Source organism: Rhynchophorus ferrugineus, unplaced genomic scaffold (genome assembly GCF_030347505.1).
Source record: "Rhynchophorus ferrugineus isolate W39M unplaced genomic scaffold, kcgeb_rfMv2 rfM9, whole genome shotgun sequence".
Taxonomy (NCBI): domain Eukaryota; kingdom Metazoa; phylum Arthropoda; class Insecta; order Coleoptera; family Curculionidae; genus Rhynchophorus; species Rhynchophorus ferrugineus.
In genome coordinates this window covers 10,449,563-10,458,106 of record NW_027472588.1, presented here as the reverse complement: position 1 = coordinate 10,458,106, position 8,544 = coordinate 10,449,563, and the positions used below count along the sequence as shown (strand labels likewise).

Below are 8,544 nucleotides of genomic sequence, written 5' to 3'. Positions count from 1 at the left end.
CTTGCGGCTTTATTATATATAACAATTAGATTAGATAGACTGCAAGAGTTTAATTTGGAACATTTTATTGTTATTGTACTAGAGCTTAAAATGAAGATCTGATTAGCTTTTTTTAAACATCACCTGAATTATATAGAAACATATATTCGACATTTTACCACCCCTGTTACAAAATGCATTGCGCTGATTAAAAAAAATATGAGTCAAATAATTCAAAATCTTGTAATTCATATTTTAGCAAATTACAAAAAATATGAAATACCTGGGAGTAATAGGAGTAACGGTGCTAGCGAAGAAGAGGATGATTTTATTAGTTTGGTGAACGGGGACAGTAATCAACCGCAAGACATCAAAACTATCCAAAGAAAAAAATTCTTCGTACTATGTAATACAAATATGTGATTTAGACAAATTGTTTCCTTTAGCAGATTTTATTTATTTTATTTATTATTAATAAGAGTTTGCTGATCTGATAATATATTTAAATATTTAGTGTTCATAGAATGGAATACTAGAAACACATATCAACTTTTTACCTTTGGTTGATAGAGAGTTGGTAGACTCTCCCCATCTGATTATGGTAAAGATATATTAGAGTATATTTAGAAAATCTTATTATATGAAACGAAAACAAATTTCGCACAAATTAAAGATTATATATTTTTAAAATTGTTAAGTGCAGTGATTTTTACACATTATTTACATATACTCAAAACAATAAACGTCTATCAAATACTGGGTAGAATGTTAAACCACTAAGACCAATAAAAAATTACAAAATAACGTAGAAAAAGTTTAAATAAAACTTGAACATAAAACTTGTTAACCACGGAGACAGGCTTAATATTTTAATGCCAACCGTTTCCTTTTTATATGTGTTAGCCATTACGGAAGGTTTTTCGAGGGATGATCATTTTTATTTCCCGCCTGCAAAGCCGAGAACAACGTTTAGCACTGACCGCTTCCTAATTTTTTTCTCGTCCGCCATTTGCATATCCGAATCCTACCATTAAAAGTGTTCCGGCACCATTTAAATAATGATTTTCAACAAGTAATTTATCGACGAAGTCGAAGGGAAAGAAGGAATTTGTTCTATGCCACTTCGTACGATATTGAAAATATTATTTTGCGACTTGTTTTGTTTCTTGTTTTCTAGGTAATAATCTAATGTTCCTCATGAGAATTTCGGTTTTTCCTAACAGATGTCAGGTGATATGTCACAAATTATTACGTTAAAATGTATAAAGCTGATATGATTTAGATTGCCTATTATATCAAGTAATTGTTATTAGATCAGTTTACAAGAAGATAATTTGCTTTATAACGCATATACCAAAATATATTGAAAACTTTCATTTAAATCAGATAATTATTAGCCAATTTATTTAATATTGACAGATTCACAAATAGATATATATATATAAAATATAATAATCTGGTAATGTTTTCCTTTCAAAAAGGCACTTATTGAGAAAAATGTGTATAATATATATTAATAAATATTAGTGTGTTGGGAACTATCGACTGTTTAGTAATTGACTACTTTTTACTATCAACTGCCTCAGTCGGTATTTTTGGTTCTACTGATTTTACTATTATGGAAAGGGACTGTTTTACGTCGCTATTTTCGGTCCGACTGATTTTGTTACTATTTACTATCGACTGTTTCAGTCGTGTACTTTTAGTTACTATTTTTGTTTCTACTAGTTTCATTCAACTGATTTTTAACGTTTTGGCCCTGTCGTCCTAGATGCGACCTTGAGAGAAAATTACCCTATTTATGCTTACAGATTTATATGTAATATATAAAGTTTTTGATTTTTTAGGGTAAAAATTAAAATTGTGAATGATAAGTAGTAAAATACTTTTGACTGTTTTTATGGCAATAATAAGTAATATTTCGATTACTCTCTCGATTTTTGACGAAAAACATTTGCGTTCAATGATAAATAAAGCATCTACTTTATTTAAAAAAGCTGTAGTAGTTATATTGCTATTATTTTTATTTATATCATGGATTAGTTTTTTTTCTATAATTAGGTATATGTTTAATTTTTATTTAGTATTTATGGTTATTGTAGATCTTCGGGTTTTAGATTTTGTTTACATACTATTGCATTGTCTATATTTATTATAGTATATTATTTAAAATTATCAATTAACATATTAAAATTCGATAGCATAATAGAAAGCATTTGTGGTGTATTATTCCATTCCATTGAAAAATCCCATTCCTTTTTACAGATTCACGGAACATTCAAATATAAAAGTAATGTTACATCGTTTAAAATTAAATTATTAATTGCATATTAATATTGCTTAGTAATATTTTTTCTTTTTTTTTTTAAGTTAGTACGGGAAAGAATATGTACATCTCCGTCTCGCTTATACTACCGTTGGAAAATATAAGCATATATTAAATTAACTGTTCCAAGGGATTATCTCTGTCTCACAATTTATACTGGAAAGGGTTCGTACATGTTCGTCTGACATTACGAATTGAATGCCATGCAGAAGATATTATGGGTGGTATATACTGTCAATTCGAACTCCAACAGTATACCTTTCACTATTGCAATGTGTGGCCGAACTTTTTCGTTTGTTACTCGCCTTTATTCAACTGACATTAATAGACATCTGCAGTGATAGTTTTCATTCCATTATGGCATCTCCTAATACATTACTTTATAGTTAATTACTTCATAGCTATGAATATCACGTCCACCACGACTTTTTGTGTTTGAGCCAGTTCATGTGGTAACCATTTTGACTCTTTTCGATGCTTGCCATCGAATCTATATTTAATTCATCAACTGCTAAGTTATCAGAAAGTTCGATGTGAGTTTGAACCTAGTTTTTGTCCCATGACTCTTGCTTGTGAAACAAATGTAGTCATCGTAATGGCATCGACAAAAATGGAACTATTACCTTATTAGTGTTATTTTTAAAGTTTTTATTATTTTAAGCTTATATTGAATTTTAAAAAGTATTATTACGCGATCAGAAAGTACTAGTTTATATTTCCACCATTCTGTCTGCAATTCAGTTCATCACTCATCTATTTCTCAATATTGATAACATATTAGCTGAGTCTTCAAACGATCACAGCTGCGGTGTCCGAGTGGTTAAGGAGATGGACTTGAAATCCATTGGGCTATGCCCTCACAGGTTCGAATCCTGTCCGCAGCGATAGTAAAATTTTGGTTTAATAAATATTAACTAATGATATTTTTGCATAAAATACTAATGATATCGAAAAGTCGAATAAAATCCTTATAGAACTAGTTTTAAAATTTCGCTTTGTTACTATTATAACATATATATCATAAGTAATAATTAATTTACCCCTGTAATGTTGAAGGTTGAAATACAGAAAATTAACGAAATGAAATCATTGAAATATAAAGCCCAATTTAGTATTTGGAAACTAATTTGGTTTATACAGAAAGAATTGTGTTTATATGTAAAACGTATTGTTAATTTATTGTCAATTCTTTGACCTCCGGCAAATTTTAATTTTATGTATTTGTTACGAAATACGTGAATTATGTTAACATTGACAATAACATTTTAATATTCTGCTGCTCGGTCGTAGTAATACATCCTTCAATAAAAGTTCTTCATGTATCTAGATTTTTTCGGAGCTATTTGCTTATAAATCTATCTTTTGCAAGCTCATTTTAAATAATTATAATATTTTCAACACAATCTATCCTAAGCCGGAAATATGAAAATAAAGAAGCGTAAAAAAGAAAGAAAGCAATGGTGTAATTTTGCGCTGGCTATACACAGGCAGATGCTTTCTCCAGATTATTACTTTCTATTGAATTGGAATATTGGAACTTCTGCGGTGCATTTGCTATTGTTTGATAGTTCTGTACAAAAAAAGTGAAAAACTAGATTTTTCATCTATTAATTAATGTTTTTCTATTATTCTGTAATATTTTATAAATATTGTTATAATCAAAAATCAGTTTTATTTCAATCAAAGTCCTTATAATTTCAATCCCTGTAATATAGGGATAATAGTCTTAACAAGTATTAGAGTCTTAGAAGAATCTACGTTTGGTAAGCACGATAAGTAGATTTCGCAATCTGTGTATTATGGTTTACAGCGTACGGTCAATTATTTTCAAAGATCTCTGTTTTAATTTTATATGTTTTACTAACTCATAATATAATATACTCTTCTCTACAATATCGATACTGATGTATTTTTATGCCATTTTTATTAGTCGGTGCTAATTCGATGTAAAACTAACATAGTTTCTTGTTTTTGAGTAACAGATACAGTAACATATTTTAGATTACTGTACAGTGCCCCCATTAACACTGTGTCGTGTTTTATGTGATTTCTATTTTCGTCTATTCGTCATTTCAAGGGACTTTGGGCTAATATTAAAAGTGACTAATTAACAATTATACTTTATATGTTACTTTTAACATTAAAGATTAAAAAACCTCAACAACATAATCCACCCATTAAAATTGACAACAATACCTGGGCTAAGAACAATAAAGATAAAGCGAAAGTTTTCTCTAAACACTTAAAAACCGTATTTGATCCGTACCCATCTGAAATACCCGCAACAGAAAAAAATTACATAATTGACTTTCTTAATACTCCGTTTCAAATGGATCTGGCACATACGAAACTACCATACGAACTGGTTAATAGACATAGAGCGAAATTTAATAATTTCTAGAATAAATTTCTAAAATACTCATTAGAATATGTTAGGACAGACTTTAAAATAAGTTAGTATAGTATCTAGAATAAGACTTAGATTATAAATTGTACAGCAGATCACTTAGTGAAGTGATCTTCTACATGTTAAGATGGTTATACTATATAACAGAAATCAAACAATAATATTTATTGCCCACGGGCAGATTGTTGACGTTCCAAGAAATTAATTTTAAAAAAATATGTTACTTTTTATTATCCACATCTCAAATAACTACACAGTACAATTTTGGTGAGACTACGAGTCAAATTAGATGGACTTATACTTAATTTTTAAATACCATATAATATTTATTTGATAGTTTTTCATGGGAGCTTTAACCGAAATTTCATCATTAAATTAAAATTAGCTTAAACATTTTAAAGACAACAAATTATATACTCTATAAGCGATATTCAAACAAATACATATTTGATTGCGACTTCAAAAACAATCAAAATAATATTTATCATTAACTATCTATGATAGAAACTTGGATCTACGACCTTGCTATGATCTAGAGTCAAAACAAAAAGGCAATTCGAATTTGAATGTTTTGTTTCTAAGAATGTTCGTCTTCAGATACCGACATAGAAACTGTTGACCACACTGAATACAAATCTTTCTGAAAACATCTCGTAAAACATATATAACGCACCTGCTGAGAATAGATCGGACAAGAAACAGGTAAGTTCTAATGAAACGCCTAAAATAAACATTTTGAGATGATATTTATCTAATACTAATTCATCTAATCCCAAGGAATATAAATAATAGAAAGTAAAACAGATTTTTTTTATGAAAACTTGAAAGCGCTCACTTAAGCACTCATAACTATCAACAACACACAATTTTTGATAATCTACTTTGCATTTTCCCTTTTCCCAAATAAAATATGACGCGAGTAACCCCTTGGAATCTCCATTTTCTAAGATCAATAACTTTTTACTGTTTATATTTAGAATCTTCTATGAATTGTTAACTTCTATGGCTTTATTGAGCAAATATTACTAGAAATAGGGAGAAGTTAATATATTAGGAAAAAACGGACAATATTTTCTTCGAACTTTATTCTATATAATACTCCTTTTTTAACAAAACTTAAGATAACTCGTTTGAAAACTGGCGTCGCGAAATTGAAATAACTTAGGAAGCACCTTCAACTATTTCGCATTTTTCCTGTCGTTTTAGCTCTAGCTCCTTTAAAGTTTGACTATATTTAAGTATGCCTCTATTACTGTCTGGCCGACGACATCTCGACATTTACAAAGGCAGTGCCGACGCGCTTCTTTGGAAACGAATATTTTTCGAGGTACAATGGGGTTCTCAAAGATGTTTTATTGGCAAAAACGTGTAAATATTCTAAAATGATATAATTACTTCGACGCAAGGAGAAGTACCCATTTTGTTGTCGACCGATACACGATTCTTCAATGAAAAAAAAACAATAGACCAGTTAGAGCGTCTTCAAAGTCCATTGTGTATTAATGTCAATCATATTATGCAATTTAATGCAATCTACTTAAGGCTTTAATGTATTCCAGTTATAGCAAGTACCGTACATAATATAGTACCGTACATTCTGTTGACAAGCAGATATTAAAACCTATATGGACTGATAGAACTCAGTTACGGGGAAGCTGTGCGGTCCTATAAGGTCCTGGAAAGTATTGTGAATGCACCCAGATACTGAATAGTACTTACACCAATTCGAATTCCGACCGAACTCTTGATTCGGACTGAAGAGAACCAAACCATGTGATGTGAACTTGTGTAGTTGTGTAGTGAAGTGTACTAAATGGTAAAAACACTGAAAATTGCTGGCAACTTTTATTCATTTAGATATTAAGTAAGAGCCGGTAGGTCTTCTTAGGTAAGTAGGACCAATCTTTAATAAGTACAGACAAACTTTAAGTTATTACAAGTTGTACTAAATATACCTTTATCCCTTTAAAGGTTATGTTATTATTAACACAGTGCAGCTTATTAAAGCTTGAGTAAGAACGCGAGCATTTGTTGGAGGTACAAGGTACAAGGAAGTATTCAAGAATGGAAGTGGAAGTGTATGAGTGGAGGTGTTGGAGGAAGGAAGGCTGGTGATATCTTTAGTACATTTAGAAGTATTTCTTGTCTCTTGCTATCGGTCTGGAAGAGAGAAAATAATTTAAACAAAGCTTAGTATATTGCTGATTGGATAATATCAATTTACTCATTTTTTAATTATGGGTCTTTACAACCTCAATGTTTTGAGCTAAATGCGACAATTTGCTGACTATTAGAACAAGATTTGGCTTATCCTTAACTCAAAATCAGCTTAAGTTATTCGATTTCGTCAACGAAATCGGCCTCGAAAATTTTATTTAATTTTGTACATAACTTTGTGTTTTATTGTCTCTTATGTATATACAGATTAATTTATTTATTTAATTGAATACATTTAATGTACTACGAATACTAGGGCACTACGAAAAAATTTACGTTAATAGATCAAACAAAGACGAGCTTAACAATTTTCAAAAATTTTGGCTCGAATTAAAATGAAAGGGAAATATATTATTCAAATAATTAAAACTTTAAGTACATTTTTTATAACGTCTTTATTAAATACGCTTAGTAAAATCTTAATTTACAATTAATTTATTACTACTTTTCCTATGTACTTGCATTAATTAACAAGCAAGACGAGTGCGAGAAAATATCCCAATATGTATTCCTCAATTATAAAATTATAATTATTTATTAATTATTAACAAGTTTGCATGGTTTTGTTCGCTTAAATCATCCTGCGCGCTGTCCGGCAGTTGTATTGCTTCCACGTTAGTATGATTTAGTAATCTTCTTTCGTGTTTCAAGGCGAAATCTTGGATAACTTCGCAAATCCATTTGATTTCCAGGTCATCGTGCAGTTCTTCATTGGTTACATAGCGATAGGCATTGGTAATCAATCGAAGAACTTTGTTTTGACGGGGTTGTATGACTAGTTGATTTGAATTTTTAGTGCAACCCTATATTTGCACCCCATAGGTCCAAATTAGCTTTATAATTGTATGATAGATCAACCTCTTTGATTTCAGATCAAGTTGAGAGTACCTTCCGACTAACCAGTATAGTTGTTTTACTTTGGTTCCAATGTGTTTTGCTTTTTGTCTAACGTGATGTTTCTTTAAGTAAATTAATTACAAATTATTTAATCATTTTATCTCCGAATATTCTATATTTCGATCCTAATAGAACAATTTCTAATAAGTTTTCGTTACAAAATGTTGGGTATATTTTAAACTATATCATTCTCCTATATTAAAAATTCTGCTACAGAAAAATTTCGTATAAAAATATATAATCGCTGCGGACAGGATTCGAACCTGTGCGGGCAAAGCCCAATGGATTTCAAGTCCATCTCCTTAACCACTCGGACACCGCAGCTCTGTGAAATACTAGTTGATTAAAATCAGAGATCATAGCAAAAACTGTAGAAGCATCTTTGGTAGGAATATAATCAAATTTTAATTTCAATATATTAATATTTTCTTCGTTTACAAGCCTCTGTATTATTTTATTGGAGAAATTTGAACAATTTGCAGTATATAAATGCTTTCTCAAAAAATATACTAAAGCCAGAAAGATTGATATCAAAGCGGAAATATTATTAGGTTAATGTGTTTTCGAAAACAGTTATTGGTAAGTGAGCTAGATTTTTTAAATATGTTTTAAAGTCTTCTATTTACCAAAAACGGTGTATCTGCAATGGACTTACAGTTTAACGAGGGCTTAAGGAAGTTTTAACTTTCTAAAGACTGTTATTTAAAATATCTTAATA

General features: G+C 29.9%; 2 non-coding genes across 2 annotated transcripts; one reads left to right on the top strand and one right to left on the bottom strand.

Annotated features, from left to right (window-relative positions):
• Nucleotides 1-3,107: 3,107 nt before the first annotated feature.
• Nucleotides 3,108-3,189, top strand: TRNAS-UGA (transfer RNA serine (anticodon UGA)). The gene has a single exon. It is a non-coding gene; the product is annotated as a tRNA-Ser (tRNA).
• Nucleotides 3,190-8,068: 4,879 nt separating this feature from the next.
• TRNAS-UGA (transfer RNA serine (anticodon UGA)) lies at nt 8,069-8,150 on the bottom strand. Its single transcript has one exon. It is a non-coding gene; the product is annotated as a tRNA-Ser (tRNA).
• Between the last annotated feature and the right edge of the window lie 394 nt (nt 8,151-8,544).